Source organism: Camelus ferus, chromosome 2 (genome assembly GCF_009834535.1).
Source record: "Camelus ferus isolate YT-003-E chromosome 2, BCGSAC_Cfer_1.0, whole genome shotgun sequence".
Classification (NCBI taxonomy): Eukaryota; Metazoa; Chordata; class Mammalia; order Artiodactyla; family Camelidae; genus Camelus; species Camelus ferus.
This window is the reverse complement of record NC_045697.1, coordinates 30,010,703-30,031,282: the sequence shown is the minus strand read 5'-3', so window position 1 is coordinate 30,031,282 and position 20,580 is coordinate 30,010,703. Positions and strand designations below refer to the sequence as shown.

Here is a 20,580-nt window from a genome sequence, read left to right as displayed (position 1 = left end):
TATTTCTATCATTAGGATAAAACTAGTAAGTCATCAATGAATAGAATTTTCTGATTAGAAGGACATGATTGACTTTGGGGACAACTTCTCTGTGGAACAACAGGATAAAAACCAGATTGCAGGAAGTTAAGAAGGCAGTGTAGAATAAAAACAATGGAGGAAAAACACAAAGAGACACCCTGGGAAGTGTTGCAGAGAAGAGATTATGAGAAAAGGTACGGCGGGTCAAAGGAAGATCATCTGGTTGCTTCTCTAGGAAAGCCGCAGGTCAGGAGGACGCGGCACCCGGCTTGTTTCAGAGCTCCCTTGCCCTCCCAGACCACTGATGCCATCACCCTCACGGGCGATCCTCATCGCGTGCGAGGTCTGAGCCATCAGTTCTTCCCCACCGTGACCTCCCATCCTACTCGCTGTGGGTGGAGGACCCCAGCACAGGCGCGCCATTCACTACAGTCAACAGTCCAGGTGATTTAGATTCTACACAGCAACCTGTTCAACAGCTTGGCTTTTCAGTTCTTCGATTTCCTCAATTCCAGTAGTTTTTGCTTACACAGCCATTTCAGGACCATCACCCACACCTGCCCTGTGGAATCATAAACGCCAACACCTAATCCTTGGCCTGAGGACCACCTCCCCCTCAACCCAGGTTTCTCACTTGTCTCCTCTAACACCTGCTCTTTCATCTCCAGACTCTGCTCTTTTCGCTCAGTCCACTTCCCTCTACTCCACGGCTTATCTCCTTCCTGATCCAGTCCAGACCAGTGTGACATGCTCCTCTGCTGGCATCTTCAGCATTCCACTCCTGCCTATCCATTAGGGAGAAAGAATCAGGAAAAGGAAATAGAGGTGGAACAGTGAGCCTCAGAAATGAGCCTTGGCGGCCAAGCCAACCACCTCTTGTCTGTACTTAGGAGGGATCAGGTACGCCCACTCTTCCTGTTTCTTCATGGAGGAATGATACGCCGAGCCCCGCACTCTTCCTCCCCAAGGTTGACTTGGGAGAGGCAACGGGGCAGGCTCAGCTCAGCCAGTTTGAGAATTCCTCTCTGTGGACAACAGCCTGTCTGTAGGACACATGCGTCCGGTCTGTCCCTGCCGTGTGGTAGGGGGCCTCTCTGCCGGGGAGGCCTGTGGTTGTCCAGCCGTGCCAGCAATGGGTGGAAGAATTTGTTGAATTCAGGAGTGAGGATTAGAAAACCCACTTGGCTGTAGCTCTAAACCCAAGGTCTCCTATTTGTTTCATGAGAAGTAAAGCTGACAATTTGATCTCTGTCTGACTCCCGTGTTTATGTCTCAGCTGGGAGGGGAAGCAAGGAGTAGGATTTACTGATCACCCTAAACCCCTAATGCTCTGCTCCTGGTGCTACTGGAAATAATGGCGCTTTATTGGGTCTGGAGCTGCTACACATTTACAAGCTCCCGCCTCCACGGGCCGCTTGCACCCACGTGGTAATCCTTCCTGTGTCCCCGGTCAGCCTTTCTCCCCATCCTTGCATAGGGTTTTACAAGGCTCCTCTGCTTTCTAATCTCTCTGCCGTGTTCTCACTGTCTCCATCAACAGAAAGAGTTAAATTAAATCCCTTCACATCACCCATCCCAAGTTCTGTATCTAAACACTTTTTTAAAAAAAAGAATATAAAGTTGAATATTTTAAGGCATTTGAAAACCACCTGTTAACATGTTTTCAGTAATGGGAGCAAAACGGGAATCTGTGTCAGAGTGAAGATCAAAGAGCCAGCAGGGAGGTTCTATTATCTTTAGCTTAAGTTTTCTATTTATTGAAAGATATTAATTGCATGTTTATAGTATGAAAGGCAATGTGCTAAGTGCTTTGGGCAGGAAGGGGTCATGATAGGAGCTGGGACTTCTATTTGCAGGTGAGAGAGGCCCAGATGGACACAGGTTGATTGGATTACAGAGCCCAGTGCATCCCAGCCACAAGGGAGTAAGCGGGCAGCTGACCCTTTGAAACAACTGGAAACCAGGGCCTCATGTGTTTGGAACCAGGAATTCCGTCACCTGCTGTCTGCTCACTCTGTACGTTGGCTTATTCGCTTTCACTACACACAGCTTTCCTCCACGTGGGTCCCCAGGTTCCCAGGTTCCCAATCTCACACATGAAGGTTGTCACCCCGAGAGGACTCTCTTTTCCCCTTGCAGTTTGAAAAAGATCCCAGGAAAAGGAAAAGACCCTTATTGGCCTGACCCTCCCACAGTGACTAACAGAACAGGGTAAAGGAGGCCAAGAATTGTTTTAATCAACGGTGGCGATGGGAGGAGTAGGGGCCAGAGCCGTTTCCAAAAGGAGAATGCAATTCCCAGGAGAGGGGTTCAGGGCAGACAAAACTTGCAACACTGGCCACCTGCACAAAAGTGGACCAGATGTGGATTTTTCTCTCAAAGTTCTTAAAGCGTAGAACACAGAATCATCACTACCATCTTTAGCATTCTATATAGAACGGATCAAATTTCACTTTCCTTTAAAGATGTTCTTTTGAAAGAGTCCCTGAGCTAAGCAGCAGTGCTGCCTCAGTTTCCTGAAGTTAACAGGCTTGATGCCAAAGACCAACCACTGAATGAAGCCAGCCTAAGTTACTTAACTAATTCTGTGGGAAGAGCTTTTCCAAGCACAATCTCTTGCCAGGACAGCAGTTGGAGCCTAGTTCTTCTTCCCCAGGGAAACCTACAGAAACAGAGGGCCCAACTCCCAAAGCTCCAGCACCTTGATTTTATCTCTTTCTGGATTCCAGACTCATGATTGTCTACACAGCAGCTACTTCTCCTCTCAAGGACCTGACATTCAAGCCTACCTGAGGGTCGACACCATAGTGCTAACTCAGGAGAGCTGGGACGCCAGCCTATCAGGGGAACTGTCTAGATTCCAAGGCCTCCATCCCTCCAAAAGATGACCGAACTATCCCTCCCCACCCAAAACAGCATTATTATGTGATCTTGCCAGATTGTTTTCCAGTATAATTTAGGAATTGTACCTGGGAATGTTGAATGAAAAATAGCTTTCAGTTATGTTAAAGTAAAACTGCTTAAACCATCCATCATACTTCCTTAAACAGTACCCATATATTTGACATGTAATATGACTTTAGCATTTATCACAGCAGTGATAGTTGAACTGTGATCTGTGGACTGCTGTGGGTTTGGTACTGGCTAATGATGAGATAAATGCAGAATTGGAAAAGAGTATTTAGAAACTTTTATAACCATTTGGCATTCCAAACACATCCAAGGGTGTGACTGATGGGCACATTTCATTGCACAGGGTACACACCATTTTGGATGCTGTCCAACTTGAACACCATGTGAACTGTGTAGTTAATGGCTCGAGGATCACATATCAGCCCAAATTGGATCACACATTAAACAATCAGCAACAACAAAATGCAAATCAAAACCACAAGATACCATTTTACACCAAGTAGAATCACTAATTTAAAAAACATACACACACACAGAGAAAGTGTTGGCAAGGACGTGGAGAAACTGGAACCCTTATGCATTTCTAGTGGGAATATAAAATAGTGTAGCTTCTGTGGAAAATAGCTTGGCAGTGGCTTAAGAAGTTAAACACAGAATTACAACACGATCCAGCAATTCCACTTCTAGGTATGTACCTGAAAGAACTGAAAAGCAGGACTCAGAACGGGTACTTGTACACCAATGTTCATTTCACAAAAGCCAAAAGGTGGAAACAAACCAGACCATTTATCCAAAAGCAAATGAATGGATAAACAAAGGGTGGAATATGCATATAATGGAACATTATTCACCCTTAAAAAGGAAGGAAATTCTGACATGTTGTGCAACATGGATGAACCCTGAAGACATTATGCCACGTGAAATAAGCCAGACATCACAAAACAGATACTACATGATTCCACTTATATGAGGTACCTAGAACAGGAAAATTCGTAGAGACAGAAAATATAACGGAGGTTACTAGGGGCGGGGCTCTGAGGAATGGAGAGATATTGTTTAACAGGGAGAGAGTTCCCGTTTGGAATGATGAAAAAATTCTGAAAATGGTTCATGGTGATGTTTGCAACAACAGTGTTAATGTACTTATTTAATACCACTCAATTGTACACACCTAAAAATGGTTAGAATGGTAAATTTAATGTTACGTATATTTTACAATAAAAATTGCAAAAAAAAAAAAAAAAAGAAAACCCGACAACAATAAACCTTGTTCTCTATCACAATAGTGTGAGAATCCTTGCCCTGGAGTATTTGTCCTAGGGGCTCTGGATCAAATAAAGCTTGGAAAACGCTGCATAAAATAGAGCTCATAATGCTTAGATTAAGAGTTCTAAGCAATTCCTTACTAAGAAACTCTTTTAATTTTAACTCAGCATTTCCTAAACGTAGGGACTTCAAAACCATTTTGTCACCATACATCTTTCAACATCTCACAAAACATAGTTTAAGAAATGCTGAGCCAGATGAACTACTGACACATGGTTTGTACTTTGACATCACACGCAAATAAGAGTGAAACCGCCATCACGCTTAGGTTGTAGCCCATAATCTGAAACTGTCCACCTTTGGACAGACCATCCCAGCAGGTCCTACGCTGGCAATGCCAATCCCCAAGGCGTGCCAGGCTTACAGCAGTCAAACAGCCAGGGACTGCTTCGCCTCTGCACCCTTCAAGCTTCACTGCAAGGATGCACTTCACATTTGCCTTTATAGGGCTGCGAGTTAAGACGAGGATTTACTAGTTAGGGGTGACCCCAGGAACAAAGTATCTCATAGTCTAGGTCAGACATGTGGATGACATTAGAAAAAGAAACAGGCTTTCGGAGGGCAAATGAGTGTGCAGGGCAGGAGCCACATCGATAGAGCCGAATACCATTACCCCTATCATGTTCAGAGGTCACAACCCCTCCGCTGAGAAGGCGAAAAAGTCAGCAAGAAAGGAAATACCATAAGGTAAAAAACCAAAATCAACCTTTGCACTCGTCAAAATACACCGTGGCCTGAAGCAGTTTTTTTGGGGGGTTGGGGGGCTGGAGAAAAGTTCACCTAAAATGTTCTGCTGATATTAAAACATATGTGAAAAGGAAGAAGAGGTATGCAGAGTAGGAATTTGAAGCAAAAAAGAGAAATCTGGTGAAAACATCACTGCCACTCCTTTTATTCTTTCAAGTTTATCAGGTTCTTAATCCAAGTTGGGGCCGCCTTTACTATTCCAAATTTTTTCCTATGTAATTCAAAAAAGGTGTGGAGAAAAGTTTTGTCTTCAAATAACTCTGGATTCTTGACTTTGTAACCGTGCACAAGTGGAAACCACATTTCATCTTCAAGGAACGTTTTAAAAAAAAAGATATTCGACATAATAAATTTTCTACAGATACTGGCTTCCTCTTTCCAAGTTAGTGTTTGGCTTAATTTATACAATAAATCTAATGGGCAAATTATCTCTCGCAAATAGCACCTAGCACATTCTTGGCAACTGAAAAGAGTTAACACATTGCATATGCCGTTTGTGTTCACAAAACAAGGTATCTGAGGAAATAAAAATCACAGGGTGGGGAGTGAGCATAGAAATGTAGAGGTCACCAATTGGCTGCAAAGGACCCTCGCCTATACACTCAGGGTCTTGAAGGTACTTCAATGGGGCTGGAACCAAAGGACAAAAGGTATGGTGACCCTATAAGGTGTCTGGGACTTTGCAAATTATAACCTCTTTAATTCTAGCAACCAGCTCTAAGTATGTCTCCTTGAACAGGTGTGGGGAAAGATGATGTTGAAAATAAGTTCAGTTGAGTTCACTGTTTAAGATGTATAGTGTTTCAGTCTGGGATGATAATCAGAGTGCTGGACATGAATGGTAGTGATGGTTGCACAACAATGTGAATGTACTCAATGCTACACTTAAAAATGGTTAAGACAGTAAATTCTGTGTTATGGATATTTTACCGCAAGAAAAGTTGAGTAGCTTCCCAAGGTTACACAGTGTGTGCACGACAAAGCTAAGAGGCATGGCAGTCTGACTCAAAAGCCCATAGAGAGATCCTTGCATCTCTCAAAAATGACAATATAGATGATGGTGGTAATCATAAATTAATTATAAATATCATCTTTATTCTCATTCTCATCCTTAGCCTTGGCTTGCTGAGTGCTTATTTGGTGCCAGACTCTATTCTAAGCAACTTATATGTATTAAAAGCTTAGTCCTCCAAACAACCTATGAGGTCGTATTCTTATTATTCTTATTTTCCAGATGAGAAAGTGAAGTACAGAGAGGTAATGTAACTTCCTCAAGGGCACACAGCTAATCAAATCCAGGCCGTCTGATCTCAGATCCCCTGCCCTTCACCACTTACCCCAAGGCCTCCTGATATATAAATTTATGTACACAGCATATAAAGACATAAACCTCATTAGTCTTGAGATGATTCACAAACCAAAAATGTCAATAGGTTATAAATAATGTTTAGACTAGTTAAATTCTAGTTCACGAGATGTGAATTAATCTAGTTCACTCTGGTTTCTGAAGACATCTATTCTAAAGATAGCTTAAATACCACCATCCATTAAGTCTTCTGTGTGACTCTGGGCCATGCTCCCTCGGCACTGCCTGAACCAGGATGGTGGTAGCATGCACACATGTTAAGAGTCTACAACTTGCTTCCCCACCCTGCCATGAGTTCTCATGCATGAATTCATACCCATGTGTTTAACTCACTATTTTAGGATTAGCTCTGTGACTGACTAGTACTCCACATGTCTTCAGTAAGTTTTTCTTAATTCACTTGGAATAGTTTAAATAATACTGTCTTTTCTGTTCTTAAAGGTCAGCTCCATAACCATCTGGTTCTAGAGTCTTTGTGAAACGTAACTCTTTAATTACCTTTCTAGTGCCTTCACAGTAATCCAGTAACTGCAGGGTTTCCACTGCTCTTGGGGTCAATTTGATCATTTGTATTTTGCTAAGAAATCATCCTTTTCCATTGGTTTTTCACACCTCTTACAAAAGCGTTGTTTATACAAGTCTCTACACGATTTTAATTTTTCTTGTTTGTACTGTTTTGTCATTTCCTATTATTTTATTTGTTTAGTATTCTTTTGCTAGCATGCTTTTCCCTTAATTTGGCTTTCAAGGGGTTTATCTATCTTATTGGTCCTTCCAAAGAACCAGCTTTTGGACTTATTTATCCATTATTCTATCCCTTTAATTTCAGCTTTTATCTATTAATCCTCTCACTAACTTTTTAGGTTTGTTTTGTTCCTCTTTGTTTTGCAAATAATAAGTTGAGCTATTTTTTCTTTATTCTTTATTAAAGAATAAAACGTTTCCTCTGAGTACAGCTTTTACTATGCTTGAAAGTTCTGATAAAGAAATATTTTGTTTTAATTCTTTCCCAGTAACTTAAACAATTTCTTTGATTTCCTTTTGATCCCGGGGTTATCAATGAGTGTGTTTTATAATTTACAAGTGGATAAGGTTTTTTAAAATTGCCTTGCATTTTTTCTATTCTCATTACATTGTAATCAGGGAGTGTTCTCTGATAAATCTCTCTCCTCTCTGAGCTTTTGAAGGCTTTCTTTGTGGCCAAGTATGTGACTCAGGGGAAAGGAGATGGCATTAAATGGTTCAAGGACATTTACTTGTCTATTTTTATGTATTTGACTATAATCTTAGAAAGTTGACATGAAATTTGTTCACTTAACAATTGTTCTACAGGACACCTAGTATGATATGATGAGAAAAAGCATGAGATTTGGAATTTAAAATTCCTGCCTCCTCCCTTCATAGGTCTGGGTCTCAGTTACCTGATCTATAAAATGTAAATTACACTCATATGCTTCACAACGTTACCAGTGAGAAAATTAAATAAGCCTGGTGTGCTCCCTCTTCCTACACAATGCCTTCCTAAAAATCCCAGTTAGCTATCAAATACTGCCCTTAAGAAGCAGCTCTCTGCAGCCCTGCTAGGCAACAGAAAAGCCTCCAAGTGGGGTCTTGCCAGGCACCTTGGACCACACAGTGTAAAGAAATGGACACACTGCTGCCTGTACATTACATACACCCTTGTATGTTGCACACACTGAGAAGATCCTAGAGAAAGGCAGCCATCTCAGCCTGAGTGTCTTTTGAAGCAGCTGAGTGTTTTAATTCCCTTAAAACACTGTGTGAGTGTGAAGTGGAGGGGAGGAGAAAGAAGACTTAAAGCAATTCTGCAGTTAGGCTCAGCACTGCAGAGAATATTTTTGAAACTAAACACTGATTGAGAAGGACATCAAAGGAGTTTGATTTGTTTGATGTTTGGACACATATACACGATGCAGATAACTGCTGGATTAACGATGCCCGTCTGCACTCCAGATGGACTGTGCGACTGTGTTGAGACATTTGACTCAGCGCCATTTGAAAAGCAGATTAAGGTAAAACCATCCTAACACAAATGATTCTTCCACCCCATATTTAAGGGTACAACGTTCTGTTGTTAGTTTAAAACATTCAGCAAATTACAATGAACTTCTAAGACATCTCCTGTCTTACCAGTATCACCGTGTAAGAATCAGAAGTGGAGATATGATTATGTTGTCAATTTCTGGGACTGAGCAAGACTCTCACAGGACAGACAACAGGATGTGGAGAACAGCCCTGACACTGAAAGGTACCAGGTTGGTATAATGCAGCAGCTGGCCTTTAGACTTACACAGTCATTTTAGATTTGATATTTCTAAAAGCAGCTTTAAATCTGAGTAGTTGGACAAGCAAAAAGAAAAAACAGAAAACAAAATCTCACCCTCCCAGAGCACAATTTTAAGGCTTTTGTCCCACTAAAAGTTTGTTTTTCTTCTGTTAGCTTTTATTCATAAGAAATACAAATGGCCAGTATCTGGGGGAGGTTTTAACCTACTAAAAAATTTTTAATGCAGGTTTAAACAGCATAAAAACAATTTTACCATCGGATTGGCCAAGATGAACACAAATGATAAGACCGAGCGTTGGAGAAGGTATGAAGTCGGCAGTCTTATATTGCTAGCAAGACTGGGGATCGGTACTATACTATCTTTCAGAAAGGCGATTTAGAAATAAGTGCCAAAAGCCTTCGGATTTTGCATTTCTCGGATTCAGCCATTTATCTTTCAGGAATATGTTCTAAAGACTTAAACATGATTCTTTTACAAAGATTTTTGTAAAAGAAAACTCACTGGAACACTGTTGAAAATGAAAAACTAGAGACAACAAAAATGCTCAACAACAGGGGATTGCCGAAATAAAATTGTGGTATGTACTCATGCTGGAAACTATTATGGTATACACCCCTGTTGGTATAGATTTATGTTAGGCACTACAATGGTCTGAAGAATATAGAAGTCTAAATTATACAGTTCTTTTAAAAGATGACTTGCAATGGAATTACTCAGAGTAAGCATTGTTAGCATTAGGATGTATAATTTTAAGTGATTTTTCTATGTAAATATATAATTTTTCTTCCCTTCTAAAATTCTTCTGAGTATTTTGAAAAGAAGCTTTATTCATATAATTAAAAAATACACAAAAGGGTATATTGTGAAGTTTTCTTCCTAGTTCTGTCCTCCAGTCACCCAGATTCCTACTCTCAAGGCAACTAATATTTCCAGTTTCTCATATATTTTTCCAGAAGCATTTTGTGTGTATACCAATCTATGTACATATATTCTACACCTTTCATTTTTTTAAACCCAAAGTAGCTACACCTTGCTTTTTTAAAATTATTATTATTAATCAATAGGTAAAGAGTGTCATCATTCCTTTTTTTTAAGACTGTGGTATTCCATGGCATGAGCAGGTCAAAATTAGGATAAATGTATAATTTACTGCCCAAATGAAGATACTTTTGAAAGGGATGCTATTACTAATTACAGTGGAACAAGAGACATAAACCAGGACTATCTCAGACAAAGCTGGACGTAAGGTGATCTTAACCATAAAAGACCACAACTTAGTAACCAGTCCCTTTTTGATGGAATTAAGGTTATTTCTAATCATTTCGTGAGGCAAAAATGCTGCAGTTAAAAACGTTATATATGTGTCATTTCACACAAGTGGGAATGTGTCTGTAGGATATAATACTTAGAAGTGAAATTGCTTAGTCAAAGGATATCTGCATTGTTTTTATATGATAGATAATTCTAGACTGTCATCCAAAAACATCGTAGTTATTTTCATTTTTTCTGAAATAAGCAAGTATTGCTTTTACAGTAAGATAAAACAATAAATTGCTTTTAAAGTTAAAAGTTATGTGAAAAATGTAGATTTAGCAAATTTAAAGTATTCTTAATCATAAAAACATATAGAAACACAAGACTGGAAATAATTAAAGTTGAGCATATCTAGACTATATGGAAGTTTCAAAATCAAACACAAACCCCACCAGAACTATCACAAATGAAGAGATTATGCAGTCAGAGGGTGAACTAAAAAAGCACCTTGTAAATACAATGTTTATTAAAGTCACCATGCATCTCCTGCCCTCCTTTGATTTTGTATCTTACACATTCTTCTTTGTTGTTTAACTAGGCAAGTTAGTTTGCACTTGAAGTCACTAAGTGACAACAAATGGCTGAAAGAAGCCTGTCTTTTTTTTTTTTTTTTTTTTTTTTTTTTCTCCTTTCAGACAACAAACAGTTCCAGAAAGGCAGGTCTATTACTTAGGCTAGTATTAGTACAGCTTTTGTAGTATCAACAGTATCTGCTACAGCCGCTGGACCTGAAACCCAAAAGTGGCTGGGAAATCTCATGGGAGGGCCAGCAGGCTGGGGGTATCTGCTACAACTGTGCCATCTCGACACTGCAAGAAGCAAATACCCGCCTCCTTCAAGATAGACTCATTCTTGCTTCATGTATACACACTCTGAAAGAAAAGCCACAGATTCTTTCCCTTATGAAGTGAAATCCACACTTGCCAAAATATGTTTTAATAATTTCATATATTCAGGCCTTAACCTTAAACATCTTCCTGCTACTCACAAGACATTCCCAATATGAGCTTTATATTTATCATATAAATTTGTATGCCAAGAAGTTACAAGACCAAGTACGGAGCGTTCTCAAATGTATTAGGGAGGATTTCATATCCACATAATGAAACTGGATCTGAAAATTATTTCCAAAAGACTACACGCCAAAATGAATACAATTTTAAAATTTTGAACTTCTAATGAGGATGTGAAACCACAGCATAATGCTGGCATATAATAATTACTTCCTGAATGATTGAATTTAGGGTGAGATGGACATTTACCCATTAAATCCACATCTGATAACATAATACAGAGCTAACAGGCAAAACTGCACTTTTTCAATTATGATGCCTTAAAGAATTAAAAATGTTGAAATGTTAACCTTGTCAGTTTCTTCATACTTAAAGCAGTGAGAACAGCTACTGGTCACGGAATAATTAGTTTTCTCTTGATGGACACTTAGGCTGTTTCCAATCTTCTGCTACTTCAAAATAGGCTGCAATAAATAATGTGTGTGTATGCATGTGTGTGAGTGCATTTGTAAGATAAAAAAAAATTTAGAAACAAGATTGTGCTAAGTATTTCAAAGACATTATTCTTTTCCTTCTCACTACAGCTCTACAAGGTGGGCTCAGTTGCTCCTAATTTACAGACGAGGAAATAAAAGGTAAGGCCCCAAGTGGTAGAATGATTCCCCACTGTCACACAGCCACAAATGATGGAGCTGGGATTCAAACTTAATCTCCAACGCCCATTACCCTGCCTTGCACAGTCTCACAGATGTTTTTCCATAAAGCCCAAAACATATAGCATAACAGAAAACTCAAGCCACACTTGAAGTCTTGATAGCTTAATTTCAGCAAATTAAAACAATGACAGTAGCTATGGATAAGTAGATAGGCTTGTGGCCTGAACTAGCCTCCCAGTGATGGGTCTGGATCCTACAATATGACGATAAATCCTCATGGAGACTAGTGAAATCCAGGGAAGTCCCCCCACACACCCTAAACACACTTTCACTCCATGGCCCCTGCCAGATCCCACTTGATACTAAACCTAAAACCTGCCTGGAATAAAGTAGTTCAGTGAAACCCCTGGTAATTCTTGCCTCCTGGGTTTGCTTTCTAAAAAGAGGGCTGTTTGTTTAATTTGGCACAAATTCCCTCACGGATGGCATATAAGAGAGATTTGTCTTCTTAATTATATTAATGTATGGGAACTTACAGCAAAGGTCTAGGACTCAAAAACCTTTAAAGGGTTCTTATAGCTAATAACAAAGTAGTCATTAGCCTTTATAACTGAGTCTCCTGCCTCAGGTGCTTACCACATTTCATCACATGTGCAGAGTGTGAGAGGCACCTTAAAAATGTGGGTTTTCTTTGATCTAGCAATTTTACTGTGGGACTTTATTCTAAAAAACAGTCAGGAAAAAAGGATTTATGTGCATGATTGCTCATCACAACTTTATTTATAATAAGTTAAAACTGGAAATAACCCAAATGCCCAATAAAAAAGTATACCTAAATAATTTAATGTATGTCGTCCCTATGGGGGAAAAATATATAGCCATCAAAATGGTGTTTTCAGCATTCTTAGCAACCTGGAGAAATCCTCATGATCAAGGACAAGGGAAAATGAAGGTAGAAAGCTGATGTACAGTAATAACTCAGCCACGTCATCTGTATACGTGATACACGTACAGAGCAAAAACCAGAAGACTGCACCCAGGATGCTAACAGGCTCTGAGTGGACTGTTACGCACAACTTTATTTTCCCTTCCATACATTTTTTTGATTTTTACGTTCATATAGTGATTATATAGTTAAATCCAGAAAAAGATGACAAATTGTACTTCTTTAAAAAGACTCTGTAAATTGATTGTTGGTACTGTTAACTTTCTCAGCTGTGGGGCTTCTCCAGTTACAGTCAAGCCAATTCGACGTGGACCATTTTTCTCTTGCCCTCTGCAGTCTGACCAATTCACTGCTTACTGGTATCACCACTGTAGAAAGAGGGAACACAATAGTGAAACTCAAAGCCATCTTTTTGTAGGAGAGACTGACTGCCATACATTTGTTTGGAGAAGATTTGAAAGTCCAACACCAGCTAAAGTTACTTAGAGATTTCCTTTATCTGTATAACCCTTGATGCAGAAATTGTTCCATTACTGCAGACAACCCTATCTTAGTCTGAGGGAATAAGAACCTCTCCACTAAGAATTTCCATGATGTCACTGACTGCTAACAGCCCCTGTGAAGTGCTTGAATCCTACTACGTGAACACGCTCATCTGCCTCTTCCTTCAAGTTCCACACTCCTGATGCCTCATGACTGTAAAGTCCTTAACCAACCAAGGAGTCACTAACCAGGTCCTCTCCCACTTCTAAACCAAAGTTCTATCTAACTGTCAAGATACTGAAATCAAAACACGAGATCCATGCGGCAATACTCTGGTTATATGCTGCCACAAACTCTAATTCTAGTTCATTTCATTCTAACCCTGCATTATTCCTTTCTGTGTTCTCTTCCTTGCTTATAAAAGAATCTGTTCCATGTTATTTTTCTTAACCATGCTCATTTAAAACCTGCTATTAAGAAACTTGCTTTCTTTTGCCAGAATGTCTTATTTCACAGACCCTCTTTTTTTTACTTCTCTGTCAAATTCTGTAGCACTCAAACTCCATTCTTAATTTTGCTCCTGGAATTAAGGTATCTCATATTTCTTTCCTTAGGTAAAAAACTAGGACCATAAAAGCAGTGGAAGGTTGTTCAAGCTGGGGCATTGAGATGTAATATGAAACCAACTCCAATGGTAAGCTGCTTAAATTCAATGTACTGCTAATTGTCAAGTTTTTGATTCTGTGTGATTCCAAAACTGCCTGTGTTTCTATACAGTTTGTAATAATTTGAGTGGGACATTTGCAAGGCTATATTCTTGCATCCATGAAGATACTGTTAGTTATGTTACACTTACAGATGGAGCGGGGCTTGGAAAAGGAAAAGTCTGACAAAGTTGAATTCAGTTCAGCAGCTGAAATTTCTCCCTCTCTCTCACTGTCAGAGCTTACACTCACTCTCTCCACTTGCTCCTTCCCATATCAACAAACCAATCAATGAATATGTCAGAGAACTGTCCTTACCTTTCATTCATGCTTCGGTAGAAATCATTACAAATTAAAATATTAACAGTCTTGTTCTATGAGGTTTACTATGAGGGCAGGTATAAAGCATTCCTATAGATAGTCAGGCTCCTATAAATACCTATTTGGGGTAGAGGTGAATTTTTGAGGTGATTTGGCTTTTCAGCATCTGTGACATCAAACCACACAAGAGTCATCCACTTCACCTTCTTGTAAGGCCAGGTTCCACTTTAGAGACCCACTGTGAACCTTGTCATTACCTGTAGTGATACCTTAGAAAACCTAGTATAGTATCCCGTGGTCTACCACATCATCCATCAAGCTCTCTCTCATTCTCAACTATGCACTCATGCACTAGTTCTTGGACCTCGTAACAAACTTCTAACCCCTTGATCACTCAATAGAACATGTTGGCTCCATTATAAACTCATGATTTCCAAACTCAGCTGGGTCCTCACTGAGTCCAGTCCTTTTCCGTTCCCCTCAGCAACTGATCCAACCTCCCACTTCTCTCTGTGCTTTCTATGCAACACTCTTCTCACTTATTTTTAGTTATCTTTGCCTCCTGCTGCAAAAGAATGACACTGTCACACTCCATTCTTCATTTATACACCCATGATCACTTCCTCTCCCCTGGTCTGAGGACATAAGTCTCTCCTTCCTTGTCAGTGTTATCCCTTCCTATCTTCCAAGACATCATCCTACCTATTTTACCCTCTCTCCTATCTCTTCATCTTCTTTCTCTCACCAATCTTCTCTTTCTCCTAGAAACAAGACAAAGAACATTCCTACCCTACAGAAAAGTCCTCCAAGGACTGTGTGTCTCCCTCAAGTTAATACCCATTCTCTCTCCTTCCTTCTCAGCTCTCATGCCATGAGAGTCATCCCCGGTCTCAGTCTTTATTTCTCTCCTCCTGTTGGAGCCTCTTCACCATTGACTTCAATTCTCACCATCTGGTACAAATGTTCTTAAGGTCAACAATCATCCCATACTTTTTAATTCAAGAGGGACTTTCCAGTTCTTACAATGGGCTAATTCTCTACCTGCATCTGGCACAGTTCATTGCCTCTTCTTCCTTGAGACATGCTTCTTTCCAATGATGCTTCTGTTGATTCACTTTCCAATATTCCTTTGCCCTCTTTTCTCAATCTTCTTCCTGAGTTCCTCTTTCTCTACCATTTTGAAAATGACAGTTTCCCTAGTCACACCCCATGGCTGATTACTCTTCTCAGTCTATTCTTGGGCAATGCCAGTCATCATTTTGGTTTTAACCTTTGTCTAAACATTTCTGCTTCTTCAATCCTTCTAAACTCTCCAAAACTATCTACAGGACATCTTTACGTCATAAGATGCCCAGAGAATGGACACTTATGTATGATGCTGAGCCACAATTAACTCCTTTCCATGATGCTTAGGTCCAAAGTCATGACTCATTCTGTCTCCAAAATTAATGCCTCTGCTTAAACGTAAGATGCAAACAGAAATAAGAGTTTCTATCTGCTCGACTGCAACACGAATGCAAACCGTATCACCTAAGAAACAGAGGGCTGAACAGAAGAAAAGCAAGGCTTAAACTTCAGATATAGCAGCTCCCACAGAAACCACAGACTCTCTGCAGCAATTAAGCAGAGGTGGGGCCACATGTTTTGAGATCACTTACTCAGACCTCTTGGGAGACAAAGTTTTGTTACAGTTATAACCAGAATGTCTCTGGTAAGAGCTTCACTTTGGGGCTACTGTTTAAAGCATGGAATGGCTACAGAATTGTGAGGGCCAGCAGGCTTACCATTTTTCAGCGTTCAAAGTGATGGAGCTGAAACTAATGTTTCCTGGGGGGGCCGGAGCATACTGCCAAGGGTAGGGCTGTGCGTTACTGAGTCGCTGGGACACGGATACCTGCTATCCTGCCCCGGGACCTGACGCCACACCACCATTTTGCAAACAGGGCTAATTCTGTGCTCTCGACCACATGCAATGGGGGCTGACTTCTAGTCTTCTCTTTTCCTCCTTGAAGAGAAATTCGGTCACAGCAGTGAGAGAAATGCTAGATAGATTCAAGAGTGTGGGGGCTTTTATGGATAATCCCTTTTCTGAGGAGGAGGAGGAACAAGGCTTTGCTCTAATCAACAGGTTCTTCCTTTGGTGGATCTGATGCACAGGCAGGATTAGGAATGCCTTTTAGTGCCATTTTTGGAGTCCTTATGTAGCATTATCTCTGAAACTGCCACCAGTTTCTTTATTACCTTGACAACCCATCTCTAGGAATCTGGGGATGTAGGATCTATGAATCACACTACTCGGTAAGCACGATGTATTTTTAATATGTTCAGTCAGGGTTGAAAAACAGCGTCCTACATTCCAGCTGCATCTTATTTTATAGTTTATCATTGAGGGCAGACCTTCTATTCTTTTGCTTCGTGTTCATTAGAGTAACACTCCTGGGCATTTACTGCCACCCTACTCCTGAGTTATCTGAGTGCCAAGTCTGGGAGGAGAGAGAGCATTTTCAGCCAAGCCTCTTCCTGCGGCTGCTGGCAAGAAGCGTGCTTTCTCTCCTGCTCCGCACTATATGTTTTCCAGGCACAGCTACTGCAGAGGAGGTCTGCACTGTGAGTTCTCCCTGGGGCAGCCTGGGTAAGTCTAGCGTAGTCAGGGCTGAAACAGTAGTAAGTACACTTGCCAGCCCCAAGTTACAGTCTTCAACCCAGCTCTTAGCCATAGAAAGTGAGCATCTTTATCTGTCTCACTCCTGCGTCTCTCAAACAGATTAAGAGGTGATATGACATGATTAACCATGAGAAACAAAACCAGTTATTGGATAGTATCTATGCTGGTTTGAGTCCAGGCATTTACATGGTCAATTCTTTTCTCTTTCCCTCGGTGGATAAGTCCTTTTTTGGTATAATGTTAAGAAGCACAAAATTGGTTTTTTTTTAAAGCTACTTAGCACGTTTCTCTAATAGTCAGTTTGGATTTTCATTACACCCTTATCTGGAAGGTCAACAGGATGAAAGCTTGGAAATACAAACATAAATGGAGAAAAGAAAAGAAAAATTTAGTGAGATTTCTAGTGAGCAAAGACAGGCAGGGTAACCTGAACAGGGATGTAAATGACATGTCTCATGGAGCTAGAATTTGGGAAAATATTTAAAATGTTTGTCCTTGCAATCAGTTTCAAAGTCAAACATCCTCTTTCACCAGCTTCTTACTCTTCACAGGAAACGCCAACACCTAGGCTTGTAGCCTGCCTCTAATTTATGACAAAGAAGACAGTTTACATTTGATCATATCCTACAATATCCATAGACATTTCATCAACATTTTGGCCCATTTTAGCAACATATTTTTCTTACTCAGTCTTTCTGAAGGAAAGCCAGAAGAAATAATCCATTTTAGGGTATTTTTCTTGCATTGGTGTTTGAAGAAATTTAGATCCAAAAATAAGTAGAACATTATGTCACCACAGTTTTGAATACACAAACTCAGTGTCCGTATGGGTCGAATTCCGTGACACCCCATTCCAAGGGACTGTGAAATTCTTCTTGTCCTGCAGTTCTGGTGTTTCAAATAGTGTGTAGCATTAGCAGGCCAAGGCTGGGTCTCGATAATCTTTTTTTAAAAAATTATTTTCAGAGCCCAAGATTTATTGCAAAGTAATAGGAATGCTTTCTTTGTGGTGAGTCTGTAACTTCACTGTCACTTGTAGTTGTAAATACTGAATCCTACTGACTGTTTATTCTCAAATGCCATTTTACTGCCTATGTGAAGTGAATGTCAGAGCACAAATCTTAAAGACATTACCTGTGAAGCGAAATCAACTTGTAATCATTTTTGATGTCACTTAATTACAGAGTTTTTTTCAACATGCCATTACTAAGTCAGGGGTAGAAATATGTCCAAAGATAAACATAGAAAGACTTGGTTTCTAATCATGCCTTTCCCACTTACTGATGTACTTGGCAAGCTACATAAGCTCTCTAAGTCCCAGGTTCCTCACCTGAAAAATGCAATAAAATGTACCTACCAGGTTTTCCTGAGGAGTAAATGAGATAATTTAGTACAGCACTTAAGCTAGTACCCAACACCGAGTAGGCAGTTAAAAGTGTCGGCTCTGGAATTTAATTCTGGCTTGTAACAGTAACATAACTATTACTGCTGCTACTGTTGATCTTGTCATGGTTATTATTGAATGAATGCTTCACACATTCATCTGAGAGCAAAGTCAAAAGTAAATCATGTTTATAAAATGAACATTAACACTGATGACCCAAAACATGCCAGGTACTGTTCTGAGGGCTTTAAATGTGTTAACTCATTAATCCTGAAAACACCTCCATTATAATATTATCCTATTTACAGCATAATATATGAGGAAACCAAAGCACAGAGAGGTTTAGCAACTTCAGCATGCACACACAGCAAGTCCCACTCCTACCCTCCAGGTTCAGTTTTTTGCCTCCCTGGGCATACCTGTCAGTCTCATATTGTGTCATGATGTACCATTTAGCAGAGCCCTTGGTAGTTCCCTGACCTCATAAAAGGAAGAACAGATTTAAGAACAGAGAAGTCTGAATAGGTAGGTTCTGCAACTCTCCTGATGGGTACTTTGGGGGCACTTTTAAGAGCACTGCTGGTTGGAATTAAAGAGTTGTAGGACTGACAATGGTTCAGTCCTCAACGGGGAGCTGTCCAGCCTGGGCTTGAAAGGCTTCTGTGATGAGGAAGTGACGGATTTCTGATGCACTTCACTTCATCTCTGGGTAACTCCGAATGTGATAGAAAACTCTTATGTTGTGCCAACATGGTATTCCCAACCATTTCTCCTCATCAGTTCTAATTCTACTTCCGTGAAACTGCCTACATCATGCTCAGGCTGTCTTCCATTTGACTGTCTTTCAATATTTTGATACTTCCTCATGTCTCTTCTCAGTCTTCTCTTCCCCACATTCAAAGCCTCGCAATTGCTTCCATCTATGTGACATGACCCTTCATGTCCTCTCCCCCAGGGACCCCTACTTTAGTGGTTAAGAATTCAGGGATGGAATGAGACAGACGTTGTTTGAACCTTAGCTCTGTCTTACTAATTTTGTAACCTTGGATGAGTTTCCTTAACTGTGAAAGAAGGATAAGAGTATGTACATATACCCTTGTGAGGATTAAATAACAAATTCCCAAGAACATAGTGTTGTGCCTAGTACATAGTGCATCTCCCCAAATGTTAGTCGTTTGTAGTTGTTGTCACCATCATCTTGGATGTCGTGAGAGTGTGGGAAGACAAGTGGGAACGTGACACCTACTCTGGTCCAGAGTCAGACAGCACAGGCAGTGCTGGAAAGACACTCTGATTCCTAAGCTCCCACTGCACACGTCACGACTCCAGTCCCAGGAATGAGAGCCAAAACGCCTGTTTCTCCCTTTCTCAACGTTGCTTATCTGGGATTTGGAGATCTGTTTACTATTCCAAGCATACTAGTGGTAACAGATACATGGACCTTGTAAAACATCACAGAATTCTTTTTTTGTGAAAGATATAAAAGCTAAATGGTATTTTTTTACTATGAGAATAGGGAGATTCTGAAAACCATAAGACTATTTAAAATAATGAAAACAGACACAAGACAAATACCAGCTTGAAGGACAAAATTACAGAAGTAGCTAAATCCCTCCTGGGAGTTAAGTTATTTCCAACCTTCTTTCCTAAGATGTCAACCATGGTGGAGAGCAATCAAATCATGAGGCATAAACCAAGGAAGTCTTAGCTTAAATGGCTGGTCCTCAGTTAGAACAGAACGGTGACAACTTGAAAACAAAGTCATTGCAAACGCACACAACCCTGAGGCACAGTCAAGCCACTCTCACCGCTTACCCAGGCTCCAACTGGGGAACAGTCTTCATTCATATATTACTCTTTAATTTGTTTTTAATAGAAACAATTTACCCTTGTCCAAGTAATTCAGGTTTCCTAAAGAATGGTTTATAGTGAAAACTGACATCAGTCATGCTAATTCTATTCGAGTCACAGTGAAGTTGCAGGACTAGAATTAATTTCTTTGCAGACAGAGCAGGAATCATCCCTCGGTACTCCCCCACAGGACCTAGCACAGACCTTTAACCATATTATGTACTCGATAAATATTTCCCAAACTGCAAAAAAGCAGACCTTTACTTTTCATTAGAATGACCCTTGAGCAATAAGGCTCAGGTAGGAACTAGGAGTCCTCGCTAAGGAAAGTTGGAAACAACCTCGATCTGAGTTCTATCCCCAGTTCTGCAGCAGAACCAAGAGTGAGAGAAGCCCCTGGTGTCAGCTGCCTGAGTTCTAATCTGACATCTACCATCCTGGATGAGTTACCTCACCTCTCTGTGCTCCTTCTCTCATCTGTAAAATGGGTATAATAATTTATCTATAATATTATTAGAGAGAATAGGCTTGTTATGAGAAGTAAGTATAATAAATAAAGGA

General features: G+C 40.2%; 1 protein-coding gene and 1 long non-coding RNA gene across 18 annotated transcripts in view; both read right to left on the bottom strand.

Moving 5' to 3' along the window:
* Positions 1-20,580, bottom strand: part of LIMCH1 (LIM and calponin homology domains 1) — a 307,050-nt gene that overhangs the window by 101,110 nt on the left and 185,360 nt on the right. The window lies entirely within an intron of this gene.
* LOC116668657 overlaps positions 10,594-20,580 on the bottom strand; it is a 28,362-nt gene continuing 18,375 nt past the window's right edge. Inside the window, exon 2 of the long non-coding RNA XR_004325893.1 lies at positions 10,594-12,979. This is a non-coding gene — a long non-coding RNA (uncharacterized LOC116668657). The remainder of the gene's footprint in view (positions 12,980-20,580) is intronic.